Below are 17,228 nucleotides of genomic sequence, written 5' to 3' on the forward strand. Positions count from 1 at the left end.
TGTAAAGATTTATAGCCTCGGAAACCCTGTACAGAGTTACTGTGAGTCGGAACTGACTCCATGGCACGTAACAACAACAACAATATATATCTCTGATAACTTTCCTTGTCACTACATAATTTTTAACTGACATGCATGAGGTTGAGAACTTTTTATACCTATTTTCTTATTGTATTCCAGAGAAAGAAGCAAATAATTAAATTCTCCTAGCATTAAATATAAATATAAACAAAGGTATCCCACAGGTATTCGTCCTCTTCTTTCAAAGAGCTTTTTCAAGATTTTCTGCAGATTGTTAGAATGGCAAAGCTATGGGTTGAGAAAAATTTTACTATCTAGAGATTGAGCTAAGAATTCTAGTTTTATCCACCAATGTTAATGTTTCTAACTATTTTAAACTATAATTAGTTAGTAGATAACTTTAAAAAAATTATTTTGGGTCGCTGATGTAGAATCAGCTTTTAGCATTTAAGAAAAGTGGTTATTATTTTTCTAAGCACACAGAAATAGGACTTTAGGTTCATATTTGCATTTAGTTATTGGCTACATCCAAAGCTTGCTCTCTAGCATACAGATGCTAAAGCAAATGAAAGAAATGAGGAAGTAAATGATCTGAACAGAAAATTTCAAAGGGAAACTTGAGAAGACAACATCAAGTATTATAATGAAATGCGCAAATACCTGGAGTTAGAAAACCAAAAGGGAAGAACATACATGACATTTCTCAAGCTGAAAGACATAAAGGAAAAATTTAAGACTTGATTTACAATATTGAGGGATTTTCTGGGCAAAATACCGAATGATGCAGAAAGCATCAAAAGAAGATAGAAGGAATACACAGAGTCTCTGTACTAAAAAGAAATGGATGTTCAGCTATTTCAAGATATATCATATGATCAAGAGCCAACCATACCGAAGGCCGAAATCCAAGGTGCACTGAAGGCATTGGCAAAGAACAAGTCTGCACAAGGCCCTGGGAATTGATGGAATACAAATTGAAATCCTTGAAAAAAACTGATGCAGCACTGGAGGCACTTACTCATCTTGCCAAGAAATTTGAAAGACAGCCACCTGACTAACTGATTGGAAGAGATATATATTATGCCCATTCCAAAGAGAAGGAACCCAATGGAATACTGAAATCATTGGATAATATTATTAATACCACATGCAAGTAAAAGTTTGCTGAAGGTAAGTAAAAATTGGCTGCAGCAGTACATTGACAGGGAATGGCCAGAGTTTCAGGCTGGATCCAGATGAAGACATGGAATGAGGGATATCATCCTGACGTCAGATGGGTGTTGACTGAAAGTAGAGAATACCAGAAAGATGTTTACGTGTGCTTTATTGACTATGCAAAGACTTTCAGTTGTGTGGATCATGATAAGCTCTGGATAACATTGTGGAGAATGAGTATTCTGGAACACTTCATTGTGCTCATGAGGAACCTGTACATAGACCAAGAGAGACTTGTTCAAATAGAATAAGGGACACTTAATGGTTTGAAATCAGGAAAGGTGTGCGCCAGGGTTGTATTCTCTTAGCTTGTTTATTCAATCTGTACTGACTTCACGGCACATAACAACAACAACATGCTGAGCAAATAATTTCACCAGTTGGAGAAAGGCTCATTAACAACCTGTGAGATATGCAAGTTAAATACAACCTTTCTTGATGAAAGTGAAGAGGACTTAAAACACTTACTGATGAAGATCAAAGACCACAGCCTTAAATATGGATTGCACTTCAATGTAAAGAAAACAGAATTCCTTACCACTGGACCAGTAAATAACATCATGATCAATGGAGAAGGTTGAAGTTGTCAAAGACATCATTTTGCCGGATCTACTATCAACACTTATGGAAGCAGCAGTCAAGAAATCAAATAACATATTGCATTAGGAAGATCTACTGCACAAGGTCTCTTTAAAGTGCTCAAGAGCAAAGATGTCAGTTTGAGGACTGAGGTGCACGTGCTTCATAGGATTTCCAATAGCCTCATATTCATGTGAAAGTTGGACAATGTATAAGAAAGACAGTATCAGAATTGATACATTTGAGTTATGGTGCTGGAGAAGATTATTAAAGGTACCATGGAGTGCCAGGAGAACAAATAAATCTATCTGTATTGGAAGAATTACAGATTTCTAAGCCACAATGTTCCTTAGAAGCCAGGATGGCGAGTGTTCATCTCTCATACTTTGGAAGTATTATCAGGAGGGACCTGTATAAGGATATCATGCTCGGTAAAGTGGAGGGTCAATGAAAAAGAGGGAGATCTCCAATGAGATAGATTGGCCCGATGGCAGCAGCAATGGGCTCAAGGACCATGGTAAAGATGGTGCAGAACTGGGCAGTGTTCCATTCGGTTATGCATAAAGTCACTGTGAGTGGAACTGACTTGAAGATGCCTAACAACAACAACAACCTCCAAAGCCGATTTAGTCTCACATTTACTTTTTCCTTTTAAAATATGCCATAATAAGAATATAATAAAATATTAAATTGAACACTTTTTCTGTGCTCATATATTATTATTTTTATGGTCTGAATTTTCTGGAAGAAGGCTAAACTGTTTTGACAATCCAAATACATTCCTTTTGTGTTTTATGAGTTTACAAATCCACTAGAGGGGGCCTTTTACTCATTTTTGACACCAGACAGCTTAAGTCTGCTATACTTTTATTTTCTGCTTCATGAAACTAGCTGTGTTAACAATGACCAGCAGCAACACATTTCCTAAATTCTTTACATGAACACTAGGAGACTGTCATATAAAAATGTTACTGATGAATATAAAGCCGTCACATGCATCTAAAAGGAGCATTGAAGGGGAGTGCAGTGACCCCATATGATAAGCACTGGACTGTGAATCACAAAATCCGCAGTTCGAGCTCACCAGCTGCTCCATGGGAGAAAGATGAGGCTTTTCTGCTCCCATGAAGATTTAAAAGCCTTGGAAGCCCTATAAGTGAGTCAGAACAACACAACAAAGGGGGAGCACATAGGGTGTTGATGGTTAGGAAAGAGTCTAGGACAAGATAAGATTTCTTGTAGCATTGAAAAACCAGTCACATTCAAAAGGGTGATACAGTGATTATCAAACTTTTTGGCTTCAGACTCCTTTACACTACTAGAAATTTTAGTTGTTGTTGTTAAGTGTTGCGAAGTCAATTCCAACTCACTGTGACCCTGTATAGTGTTTCTGAGGTGAGTTTGAACTGCTGACCTGGCAGTTCTAACCAACCTTGCGGCCTAGTGCTTATTCTACAGTGCCACTCCAGGACTTCCAATGAGCTTTTATTTATGTGGATTATATTGTTGTGTGTGTCATTGAGTAGGTTCTGATGCAGGTTCCACTTCATAGTGACCCTGTATAGAGTTTCTGACAGTACTGGTGGCTTTGAACTGCTGATCTTTTGGCTAGTAGTCCAGTGTTTACCCTGTAGCGACACGCCAGGTCTCATATGGGTTATAGCTCACACTGTTTACTTAAGTAACAGTGAAAACAAAAACACTTTGAAAATGTTTATTTTCAAACTCACCTTAAAAAGTAATTGCTCCTTCATCGTCACAACCAGGTGGATAGAGGTTGCTGCAGCTGCGCCACCTCACCCTCCGTGTCACCACTGCCGCCATGCCCGGAGGTCTGCTTCTTGGGGATGAGGCCCCCAACTTCAAGGCCAGTAGTACTGTTGGCCACATCCATTTCCACGACTATGTGGGAGACTCATGGGGCATTCTTTTCTCCCACCGAGCTTGGCAGAGCTGCAAAGCTAGCACCAGAATTTGCCAAGAGGACTGTGTTAATTGCCCTTTCAATAGACAGTGTTGAACACCATCTTGCCTGTAGCAAGGATATCAATGCATACAATGGTGAGGAGCCCACAAAAAAATGGCCTTTTCCCATCATTGATGACAAGAATCTGGACCTCTTGGGCATGCTGGACCCAGCAGAGAAAGATGAAAAGGGCTTGCCTGTGACAGCTCAAGTGGTGTTTGTTTTTGTTCCTGACAAGAAACTGAAGCTGTCTATCCTCTTTCCAGCTACCACTGGAAGGATCTTTGATGAGATTCTCAGACAGCAGAAAACAGGGCTGCCACCCCAGTTGACTGGAAGGATGGAGACAGTGTGATGGTCCTTCCAACCATCCCTGAAGAGGAAGCCAAAAAACTTTCCCCAAAAGGAGTCTTCACCAGAGAACTCCCATCTGACAAGAAATATCTCCACTACACTCCCCAGCCTGAAGTCTTTCTGGGAAGTTGGTGCTGGAACTGCTCGCATAGTATAGTGAGCCAGAAAATGCCCGCCGCCAATCATGCATCAATCCCATAAAAACATCCTCGTGTGATCACAGCCAAGGTCTTTAGGTTGTTTTAGTACCAGCTTATTAAATGAAAATTGCACTAAACATTGCTCGGGATTCTTGACTCTGCCTTCACCAGCATTACTTTCCACTTGTGTATCTCAACACTCTGCTGGCTCTCTTTGAAATAGGGATTTGGGCCTCAGATCTGGTTGGGTCTCTGCAAGGTTTATGATCAAAACGTGCTTTAACTTTATGATAGGTTGACTCTCAAGGTTTAATGATCTTAATGAAATCTTTTCTTCTGTTACCCATTTTGGGGGAGCAACAGAACTTGAGGTTCAATTTCCTCTGTAAGTATCTTAGTGTATAACGCCAGAACTTGGAGTAGCCTGGATATTCGTCAGAATTCAGTGGTTTGATTGACTACAGCTGGGGAAAAAACTTTTTCAACTCTGCATTTCTCCAAGTAAATGAATGCAATGGGGAGAGCAGGAAGAGGGATCTTTAAATACTTTGATATACGGAAAAAAGTGGTGATACATTTTTGTGAAAGCAGGGAGGCTGTGGAAAAGCCTCCGTGGACTGCCTTTCACACAGTATTTCTGTGCATCGTCCTCTCTAAGATGTTCCAGACATCAAAGAGCACACTGTGGGAGAGGAGGAGATTTCAAATAGTTTACTATAGAACTGTTCTTTCAGTGAGTGACTAGTTTCTGAATTTTGATTTTTAGGGATCAAATAAAAACTGTTGTTGAAACTGGAAAAAACAAGTAATTGTTATTTGTTTTAAAGTGCCATCAAGTCGGTTCCAACCCATAATGACCCTATATAGGGTTTCCAAGGAGCAACTGATGAGTTTAAACCACTGACCTTGTTGTTCAAAGCGACTCTGCCATCCAGCACATTAATCCACAGTGCCACACCAGGACTCCTAAAAAGTAATAGTAATAATAGTAACAAACCTATTAAATTAAATGAATAACATGTTTGTGTGTTTTTTAATTTAAAAATTATTTTCCTCACCTCCACCCCCAAATTAGTAAGAACAGTGTTGTTTTATATTTTTACAAATTTCTTTAAAGTCTGGATAAAGACAGGGGCTCTGGATTATCATATCTATTTTTGCACTTAATCTGTCTCTATGTATTATTTTTTGAGTCCTGGTGTGGTGCTTTAGGATAAGCACTAGACTGCTAATTGTAAGGTCAGTGGTTCAAACCCACCAGCTGCTCTGCAGAAATTCCATGTAGGATCACTGTGTGTCAGAATTAACTTGATGGCACTTAACCAACAACATGTATTGTTTAGGTTGGGGTACATGAAGAATATCTAGCTTCACACAGATATGAAATTGGAAAAAGAAAAAGTGTTTTAATAGTCTCTTCAAATAATTGTGAGTTTATAATCTGTGATTTTATACCCACATTACCAAGTGCTAGTTTCCTAAAGGTTCATTGCGATGTGGAACCTGAAACTGTATCAGTGAATGCATTTTGTTTTGTTACATTAAAAATACACTTGTCTTGTACTTTGGATCTTTTACCCAAGCTTCATTTTGTAATTATGCATTGGTTTTGGAAAATACTGATTTATCAAGTTATACAGATCTTCTGTATGTTGACATAATTTCTCCAAAAAAAGAGAAGCTGTTAAATTTTATGGTTTATCAGGTTCATGGGGGCTGATGCAAGTTTTCAAAAATTTGAATTTGTAAACTTGAAATTTTTCACTGGTGAAAAAGGTTATCAGTTGTTTACATTTATCATAAGCTCATTTCATTTATTATTGAGAAAAATATTTAGAATAAATACCCAAGCTTGAATAATTTTAGTTTGTCAATTATTCTTTGAAGCAAAAATGGAATTCCATGAAAAAAGGCTAGTCCAGCTCACAAGGTAGCTGTCATAGCAGAAACACTTTGTGTTTTTCCACCTCACCATGCAGAATACTAAAGAGATACATCAAGAGTCAGTAAAAATTAATACTTTTTACTGCTTCTTGACCCCTGATACGGTGCTGTAGGATCAGCATTGGATTGTGAACCACAAGGTTGGTGGTTCAAACCCACTGACTGCTCCTCAGAAACCCTATGGAGGATAGCTATGAGTTGGAATAAAAACGATGGCATTTAATGACAGCAACAGCACTTCTTCATCTAAGACATTCTTAAACGAACCTGACATTCTTTTTACCAGTGCATGGTGGTTGTTGTCAAGTGCCGTTGAGTCTGTTCCAACTCATAATGACCCTGTATAGGATTTCTAAGGAGCGGCGGGTGGGTTTTGACTGCTGAATTTGCGATCGTCAGTTGCTAAAACAGCATGGCTTCATAAAGGGGAAAGATAATCAAACTCCAGATCAGGCCAAGGCCGATTCCTATGAAGCAGAGGTCAGACATGCTTCTACCCTACAACCTTCTTTACCCTATTCTGACACCAACCATTCCTCCCACAGCACTCTCTGCTTCACATCGGGGTTCCATAATTCATTGCGATGGCCACACACAACTTATAACAGTACTCACGATTATGGAGGTTACTATGGAAGTGAACAGGGTACAATTCAGGATGAAAACCAACTCAGGACGCAGCAGTTCTCCAGTCAGGAATGCCTCTTGTCTGCAGTACTGCAGGCATGCCTCACTCTTATCTTCTGCCTCTCAGCCATGTGGTCCCTTGACTTCTGCCTCAGTCCATGGGCCTTGACCCAGCAACTGTTCTGCCTCTCCATGCCCCACCTCTGCCATCGCCTCTTCTGTTGCCATTTCCCTGCATAAGGATCTCAAGCTCCACTCAAGCTTTTCCTTCTTGAAGGTCTGGGGGTTGTCTGTCTCTGCTTCTGAGATGGTTCCCTGAAACCTAACTTAAGGACAAAACTAACCAATCCCAGACTTAGAGTCCTGTATACCTATTTGCATGTTCCTATTAAATCACTTGGGAGTCCTGGTGTGGGTTAATGCTCCAGACTGCAAAGCCGTTTGAACTGTATGGTCAGTGGTTCAAGCTCACCAACTGCTCCCTGGAAACCCTATACAGGGTCGCCATGGCTTGGAACCGACTCAACGGCACTTATCAGCAACATTCAGCCACTTAGTGGGAATTAAGAATACTTTGAATAGAAAAGCCAATTCAAGGCACCACAACAGTCTAGAACTTACTGTACAGTGCCACACCAGTGCACAGTAGAGACAAATAAAATGACTTGTAGTACAGTTTGGTGCCATTGTTACAATTTGGAGGTGAGATGTCAGCAGCTGTTCTTGTGGTTGGCTTTGCACAATCTCTTTTAATGTCAACACAGAGTAAGAGGTCAATAATTCATATAATTAGGAAAATAGGTTTGACCTTGAAGATCCTCTGAAAGGTTCCTGGGGCCTCAGGAACCCCTGTGACCCACACTTAGAACACCACTGGTTGAGTAGAGGAATCCCTAGATAGTGCAGATGGTTAACATGCTTGGTGATCTACTTCTGAGCAAACCTGCCATTGGAAACCCTGTGGCTCAGGTTACCATCAATCAGGATTAAAGGCAACTGTTTTTTTTTTTCTAGGTGAGTAGAGGAGTATGAGGAGACATGGTGGTACTGTGGTTACACGCTTGACTGTTAATTGAAAGGTTGGTAGTTCAAACCCACCAGCCACCTTATGGGAGAAAAATGTGGCAGCCTACTTCTATAGAGAAGTGCAGCCTTGGAAGCTATATAGGGCAGTTCTTCTCTGTTCCATGAAGTCACTATGAGTCGTAATTCATTTGATGGCAATGAGTTTGGGGTTTATTTTGGTTTTAGAAAACTAGAACTGAGTTTTGTGGAAGCCCTTGCCAACGAGGACAGTGTCCGAGGGAAGAGGAGAGAGCTTGAGAAGTGAACTGAGCAAGGCAAGAGAGACCAAGGCATGGAAATAGAGGGGAATGAGAATAGCACAGATGGTTTTGAAGGCAGAGGGGCACCTTACAGGTATTTTAACACACATTCTGAGAAACTTTTTTGGAGGTGTCTCTGGTAGATAAGCTTGTATCTTGAGTTTTTAATTTATGAATAAATGTGTATTTATTAATAAATGCTTATTTATTAAACATTCTGCCTCTTCATACCTCACTTAGTTTTTCTTTCTCTTCTACCCATTGCTTCTTTACCCACAAAGGCAGTATAGGATTCTGTTATGTGCTACTCTTAAAATAGGAACAGTGGTTTCGAATGCCATCCTAAAGAGTGGAGACATTGTCTGTTAATAACAAGGAGCCATTGCTTACTCTGTTTCTTCCTTCCATCTTGCCCTTCTCTGTTTTCTTGAGGAGGGCATTTGACAATAATACTTATTAACGCTGCACTATGTGATCTGTGTCTAAATATTACAACAAAATGTGCAAAGATCTAGAGTCAGAAAAACAAAAAGGAAGAGCACGCTCAACATTTCTCAAGCTGGGGGAACTGAAAAAAAAATTCAGGCCTCAACTTTTGTTATTGAAAGATTCTCTGGGCTAATTATTTTCATTTCATTTTATTTTTTTGTAATGTTTTATTGTGAATTTTGTGAGAACATTAGTTTTACGTTCATCCTATAGTATATCATTTCATTGTTATGGTTACAATCCCCTCCATGCATCATCAACCATCCAAAGGGTATACACTACAAGCATCCCCCCCCACCCCCCCCCCAAGTCATCAGCACACAGGCCCTCTTCCTCTCTGTGTGTAAAGTCCCCAACATCTCCATCTCTCCACGGCATCGTCTCTGCCTCCATCTCAGGCATCACTGCTTCTCTAGGTAGGGTCCCGCTCTCCGTTCTTCTCCCTTGATGGTCCCAGGGATCTCTGCTCTTAGCCTGAAAAGTTAATCACTCCCTTCCTTGCTAAAAAAAAGTCTACCTTTACAATTCCAACCCTCACAAGCAGTCCAGATAACAATTATTCACTATTGTATCAAAAGAGATCCATCCGGATTTCATTTCATCAGCCCCGCCTAGACAGATTGTATACTACTCAGTGGAGAGTCTACCTTCCTCCATGCCCTATGAATCTAGCTTCCTTCTTGAAAGCTTGTAAGCCAGTCACTTCTTGCCTTTGTAGCCTCCCCTTTTTGGGTAGCCAATGTCCAAGTTGCCCATCCCTGTCTACTCTGTGTATGGAGGGGTGGGAATGATCCTTGCTGTAAGGATGTGTTCCCTCTTTTGAGCTACTGCATCCATAGGTGTAGGTCAAGTTCATCAAATTGTATCACATTATGCTTTTTTCCCTCTTCTTTCTTCTTCTGGTTGAGCTCTGATCATCTAGTCATTGAAGTCAGGTCAAGTGGGTATTATCTGCAAGTGTGGGTGTTCTTGTGCATATGCCCTCTCTTCTTATCTGCTGGACGCTTCACTCTCCACTCTAGTCTTCTGTGGCTATGTCACTGATTCTGGGCCCAAGAGTCCCCAGGTCTTGCCACACTGCTGGCCAACAAGGTCTGCACCCGGGTTCACAGAAGTCTATTGAACATTGTAGGGCTTAGCTCGATGCCTCATTGCTGCTCCTCCCTCACTTTCCCTTTTGGTGATGAGCATAGTGACCAATCGGAGCATGTATTCCCATTGAGTCTTAGTCCTGGAACGGGGCCTGCACCAAGGGGACCCGACCACTTTCCTTGATGTTTCCTGGGCAAGCAACTTGCTTGTTCTTGTAGTAACAGTCAGTCTGCCTCTATTGTTTTGTAGTTTTCCTATAGGTCTTTCTTTCAAGAAGTATCTTCTGTTCTTCTAGCCGCTCCAGGCTGGTCCGCTAATACTTTCAAGTGGAAATTTCCCATCTCTGAAGATCTGGATGTGGTTCGGGCTTCCAACTATAGTCTTATGTATTGCAGAGACTCCGCAGGAAACCTCCTTCACTGGGTACGTTGTAGCCCCATTTTAGGTATTCCAATCAGTTGTAGGCAGAAGATGGACTTACAAGCTTTCTATGGTGATGTTTCTGGCTATTCCGTTCTCTCCCCCTCCAGTGTGTATTTTATAATATAATGCAAGGAAAACCAAGATTCAAAAGACAGCCAAGCATCTTAATATTATTCTCCCCTTTCCCCCATTCCATCCATGGCTCAATCTCTGTATCCCAGAACCCTGTTGTTCCAAGGTTGTGCATACATCATTATTTACCTCTGTCCCACTTAGCCCATTCAAACCTGCCTAATTGTTCTCCCATCTGCTTTGTTCTTCTGTTTCTCTCTGGGCTAATTATTGAATGATGCAGAAAGCATCAAGAGAAGATGGAAGGAATACACAGAGTTACTGTACCAAAAGGAAATGGTTGCTGTTCAACCGTTTCAAGAGGTAGCATATGATCAAGAGCCAAAGGCACTGAAGGAGGAAGTCTAAGGTGCATTGAAAGAATTGGCAAAGAACAAGGCACCAGGAATTGATGGAACAAAAATTGAAATCTTTCAAGAGAGTGAGGCAGCACAGAAGGCACTCACTTATCTCTGCCAAGAAATTTGGAAGAAAACTGTCTGGCCGACTGACTGGAAGAGACCCATATTTGTGCCCATTCCAAAGAGAGGTGACCCAATGGAATGTGGAAATCATCGATGATATCTTTGATATCCCATGTGAGTAAAGTTTTACTAAAGGTAATACAGAAATGGCTGCAAGCATACATTGACAGAGAACTTCCAGAGGTTAAAGTCAGATTCAGAAGAGGCCGTGGAATAAGGTATATCATTGCTTATGTTCGATGGATCTTGGCTGAAAGCAGAGAATACCAGAAAGATGTTTACCTGTACTTTATTGAGTACGCAAAGGCTTTTGGTTGTGTGGATCATGACAAGCTATGGACAACATTGCTAAGTATGAGTATTCCAGAACACTTAATTGTGCTCATAAGGAATCTGTACCTGGACCAAGAAGCAGTTGTTTGAACAGAACATGGGAACATGGAATGGTTTAAAATTAAGAAAGATGTGTGACAAGGTTGTATTCTTTCATCATACTTATTTAACCTGTATGCTGAGCAAATAATCTGAGAAGTTGGGTTATATGAAGAAAAACGAGGCATCAGGATTGGAGGAAGACTCATTAACAACCTATGATATGCAGATGATACAACCTTGCTTGCTGAAAGTGAAGAGGACTTAAAACATTTCCTGATGAAAATCAAAAAGCATAGCCTTCGGTATGGATTACATCTGAATGTAAAGACAACAAAAATCCTCACCACTGGACCAAGAAACAACATTCTTATCAATGGAGAAAAGATTGAAGTTGGCAAGAACTTCATTCTTCTTGGATCAACTATCAACATTAATGGAAGCAGCAGTTAAGAAATCAAATGATGTATTGCGTTAGGCAAATCTGCTGCACAAGAGCTTTTTAAAGTGTTGAGGAACAAAGATGTCAGCTTGAGGACTTAGGTGCGCCTGACCCAAGCCATGGTATTTTCAATAACCTCATATGCATGTGAAAGCTGGACAGTGAATAAGGACGACCGTAGAAGAATTGATGCTTTTGAGTTGTGGTGTTGGAGGAGAATGTTGAAAGTGCCATGGGCTGCCAAAAAGAACCAATAGATCCGTTTTGGAAGAAGTGCAGCCTCAGTGCTCCTTAGAGGCCAGGATGGCCAAACTTCTTCTCATACTTTGGACATATTGTCAGGAGGGACCAGTCGCTGGAGAAGGATATCATGTTTGGTAAGATGGAGGGTCAGATGAAAAGGAAGACCCCCAACGAGATAGATTGGCCAAGTGGCAGCATTGAGGGATTCAAGTGTGGGAACAGTAGTGAGGTTGGCCCAGAATTGGGCAGTGTTTCATTCTGCTGTGCATAACTTGACGGTACCTAACAGCAATGTGGTCTATGTTAGGAATATAACAGTGAACAACACAGCCTGGTAGTAAGGGACATAGATAGTTGCAATCAGTGTTATGGGAGCATTTAGTGGAACTCTGATTCCAGAGGAGGATGGAGGTTACAGGTTAAGGAAGACTTTTTGAAGGAAGTAAGATTACCATGGTAGTGGTATTACACCCACTCCTCAATATCTCACATTCTGACCCAGTATAGGATTTCCAAGGAGCGACTGGTGGATTTGAACTGCTGACCTTGAGATTCAAACTGACCTTGCAGTCCAGCACATTATCCTGTAGCCACACCAGAAGTTCTTTACTCCCTATTATCCACTGGTTTACAGATCAAGATTTTTGTCTTGCCCCAGAAGGTATTTATTTGAGTTTAACATTGTGTTGGACAACGTGGCCTAAAAGGAGAGAATGGTAATGTGGAATTAAGGACAGAGGCCAGAATCCTCCAGAAGCCAGTTAAGACCATGTCACAAAGGGAGCTGGGAAGGAATGATCACTGGGGTCAGATGAAAATAGATTTAACATTTCTCTCTCTGCCACTGACACTTACGTGATATTGGAGGTATATGGTTTAGGCAAGTTGTCTAACCTATGTGAATCTCAGTATTTCACCAGTAAAGGACACCTCCTTAAGGGTTGTTATGGAAGAAACAACACTTGATAATGCATAGTACAGTCTATGGTAGGCGTTCTGCGAATGGTGACACGTTTCTTCGGTGGATTTTAGAAGGGAGTTTGAGGTCAAGGTTTCAAATTAATCCAGTAATTCATACAGTTGTTGTTGTTAGGTGTCACTGAGTCAATTCCAAGTTGTAGTGACCTTATGCACAACAGAATGAAACACTACCTGGTCCTACACCATCCTCACAACTGTTCCATGTGAGCCCATTGCTGCTGCCGCTGTGCTAGTCCATCTCATTGGGGGTCTTCCTCTTTTTCACTGACCCTCTACTTAACCAAGCATGATGTCCTTCTCTGGGGACTATTCCCTCCTGATAATATGTCCTAAGTATGAGAGACGAAGTCTCACCATCCTGGCTTCTCAGGAAAATTAGGTTGTACTTTTTCCAATACCGATTTGTTTGGTCTTCTGGCAGTCCATGATGCTTTTAATATTCTTTTCTAATACAACTCAAGTGCATCAATTCTTCTACAGTCTTCCTTATTCATTTCCAACTTTCATATACATATTGGAAATACCATTACTTGGGTCAAGCACACCTTAATCCTCAAACAGACATCTTTGCTTTTGACCACTTCAAAGAGGTCTTGTGTAGCAGATTTGCCTAGTGGAATGTATCATTTGATTTCTTGACTGCTGCTTCCTTGAGTATTGATGGTGGATTCAAGCAAAATGAAGCCTTTGACAACTTCAATCTTTTCTCCATTGATAAGGATGTTATTTATTGGCTCAGTGGTGAGGATTTTTGTTTTCTTTACATGAAGGTGCAATCCTTATTTAAGGCTGTGCTCTTTGATTTTCATCAGTAAGTATTTTAAGTTCTCTTCATTTTCAACAAGCAAGGTTGTATCATCTACATCTTGCAGGTTATTCATGAGCCTCCCTCCAATCCTGATGGCACATTCTTCTTCATATAATCCAGCTTCATGTATTATTTCTTCAGCATATAGATTGAATAAATATGGTGAAAGAATGCAACTGTGGCATATACCTTTCCTGATTTTAAAGCATTGTCTCTTTGTTCTGTTAGAAAAACTGCCTCTTGGCAGGAACTTAGCAACAAGTTCCTCCTGAGCACAAGTATTCTGGAATCCACATTTTTTTGTAACGTTATCCAGAGTTAGGCATGATCCACACAGTGGAAAGCCTTAGCATAGTCAGTAAAGCACAGGTAAACACCTTTCTGATAGTCTCTGCTTTCAGTCAAATTTGTTCTGTGTTCTCGTCTGAATCTTGCCTAAACCTCTGGCAGTTCCCTGTCAGTGTACTGTTGCAGGCTATTTTTGAATTATCATTAGCAAAATTTTACTTGCATATGATATTGTCTGGTGGTTTCTGCATTTCTTTTGGTCACCTCTCTTTGAAATTGGCACGAATATGGATTTCTTCCAGTCAGTTGGCCAGGTAGTTGTCTTCTGAATTTCTTGGCATAGGTGAATGTCTCCAATGCTGCAATAGTGTTTTTGAAAGATTTCAATTTGTCTTCCATCAATTGCTGGAGCCTTGTTCTTTGCCAGTACGTTCAGTGCTCCTTGGATTTCTTCTTTCAATATCATTGGCCCTTGATTATATGTTACCTCTTGATATAGTTGAAAATTGACCATTTCTTTTTAGTACAGTAACTGTCTATTCCTTTCATCTTCTTTTGATGCTTTTTGCATCATTCAATATTTTGCCCATAGAATCCTTCAGATTTTCAAGTTGAGGCTTGAATTTTTTCTTCATGTCTTTCACCTTGAGAAATACTGAGCACATCCTTCCCTTTAAGCTTTCTAACTCCCGGTTTTGCACATTTCATTGTATTACTTGACTTAGCCTTCTTGAGCTGCCCTTTGACATTTTCTGTTCAGTTCTTTTGTCTCCTCGTTTCTTCCATTTGCATTAGCATCTCTATGTTGTTGTTATTAAGTGACTTTGAGTGGATTCTGATCCTTAGCAACCCTGCATAGGATTTCCGAGGCTGTAAATCTTCATGGGAGCAGAAAGCTCATCTTTTTCCCGGAACAGCTGGTAGTTTCGAACTACTGACAGTGAGATTAGCAGCCTGATTCGTAACTGCTATGCTACCAGAGCATCTCTGTACTGGAGAGCACATTTCAGAGTATCTTCTGACATGCATTTTGGTCTTTCCTTCTTTATTTGGTATAATGATGCAATGAAGTTTTGCTTTCTTCCTGTATGATGTTCTTGATGTCATCCCAGGACTCTTTTGGTCTTTGATCATTAGTATCTAATGCATCAAATCTGTTCTTGAATTGATATCTTAATTCAGGTGAAATGTTTGAAGGTCATATTTTGGCTCATAAACAGTGGTAAACATTTATGAATATTTGTCCTGAGATTTTTTTTTTTTTAATGTAAATGCTATTCATCTATCCTAATTGAGTTTCCATGTAGGAAATATGTTATTGAGTACCATTCAATTAATTCCAATTCATAGTGACCCTGTACAAGGTTTCTGTAGGTTTGAATTTCTGACCTTCTGATATGCAGTCCAGTATTTACCTTACACTGGTGGCTTATGTTGACTAATACCCACATCTTGGTGTTTATAAATCTTGTCCAAATTGCATTAGGTTGTTTTATTCTAATGCGTTAGTCATTCAAGAATAGTGCTTTAACTTGAGTTTGGAGGGCACAAAGGGGCAAACCACAGACAGCATCCTAGACCCGTTTCAATGTAAATGATTTAGGAGCACCATCAAGCCCCCTTGAGTCTTTTGTTAAGTGATTCAACCCATGTGTTTCAAAAGTGCAACACCTCCAGTCCTGTCCTTGCTCTGCCCTCTGAAGTTATTTTCCAAGGCTACTTCAGTTGCTTATTTTGTTTTGCATGTGTATGTGTATGTTGGGGGAGGGGTAGAAGGTAAAACAGAACTAACTTGGGTTAACTCAAGTTACCAAAACCCCAAACCGAATCCACTGCCAGGGAGTCACTTCCTAGTCACAGCAACCCTGCATAGTGTTTCTGAGACTGTAAATCTGGACAGGTGCAGACATCATCATCCATCTTCGGTGGAGCAGCTGGTGGGTTTGAACCATTGACGTTGCGGTTAGCAGCCCTGTGCTTATCAAGATACCCCAAGAAGTGCTCATTTTCTGAATAAACATTTCCCAGGGATAAGTCAATGAAAAAGAGACCGCTCAGTGCCTCTTTCCCAAATACATACTTTCCAGCTTCTTGTTTTATGGCAGTTGACAGAAGTATTATGTCAGTGTGTTGTTGTTGTTGTTGTGTAGCATTGAGTTGGTTTTGACTCATAGCTACCCTGTATAGTGTTTTGGAGGAGCAGCTGGTGGATTTGAGTGACTCATGTTGTAGTTAACAGTCCAGTGCTTATCCTACATTGCCACACCAACACACTATTATGTCAACATAAACATAACATTATACAGCATAATTATGACATAATCTTATACAACTCTGAAATATATTGACAGTATTGTCTTATTTTTAGATATATTGGAAGGTTGTGAGAAGGTGGTTCAGGAAAAATCAATCAAAACAAAACATTTTCCAGGAGCAAAGCTAACCCTGACCATTTCTGTGTAACGGTAGTTTCTGCAGTGGGAATGCTTCAGAATTCCCCAGGAAGATGTGGAAAATGAAGCATATAATGTCCACCTTCCGAGATTCAATGGATCCGGGATGGGCCTGATTCTGACCCAGCTAGTCCCTGGACACAGCCTTAGACACTGCCCCACATGAGGGGCTCTAATCATGACTGCACATCAGAATCCCCTTGGGAGCCTTTAAAAATCACCAGTACCTACTCCCAGTGCTTTAATTGGAAGAATCAAGGGGAACATAGGGGCACAGATACATAAGAATTATTCATAATTCAGAAAAGGCCATAGACGGGTATATCTCAGACTTCAGTCTTGATGCTAAAACTGTCTCTTAGTAATGTTTTTCTTTCCCCTTATCATTCTATTTTATATAATTTTATACTGTTGCTAAGTGCTATAGAGTCAGTTCTGACTCATGACAACCCTTAGCAACTCATGGCATCTGGTAAGTTTGAACTGCTGACCTTGTGGTTAGCAGTCTACTGTTTATCCTGCAGCACCACCCCAGGACTCCAGTAATTTTACATTAGGTCTTCATAATTCTCCAAGTGAGAGAATTCTGACTTTGTGATCTCTTCATTATCTCTTTGTTTCTGACTCGATACACATTTCTAAAGGACACTTATGTGTCCTTCTTCCTGCCACCACCAGAGGGCAGACATGCCCCATCAAATGCGTCAGTTTTTATAGTCTGGGAAGGAGCTCTGGTAGCGTAGTGGTTACGAATCGGGCTGCGAACCTTAAGGTAAGCGGTTCGAAACTACCAGCCGCTCCTCGGGAGAAAGATGAGGCTTTCTACTCCCGTAAAGATTTACACCCTCGGAAACCCTGTACAGGGTCGCT

The 17,228-nt window shown here is 40.6% G+C and overlaps 1 protein-coding gene and 1 pseudogene across 1 annotated transcript in view; both read left to right on the top strand.

The window, feature by feature from the left end:
• Positions 1-17,228, top strand: part of ARL15 (ADP-ribosylation factor-like 15) — a 685,847-nt gene that overhangs the window by 112,303 nt on the left and 556,316 nt on the right. The gene's annotated exons all lie outside the window — the stretch shown is intronic.
• Positions 3,638-4,336, top strand: LOC102833142 (annotated as a pseudogene).

The sequence above is a fragment of the Chrysochloris asiatica genome, unplaced genomic scaffold (genome assembly GCF_000296735.1).
Source record: "Chrysochloris asiatica unplaced genomic scaffold, ChrAsi1.0 scaffold00082, whole genome shotgun sequence".
NCBI classification, from domain to species: domain Eukaryota; kingdom Metazoa; phylum Chordata; class Mammalia; order Afrosoricida; family Chrysochloridae; genus Chrysochloris; species Chrysochloris asiatica.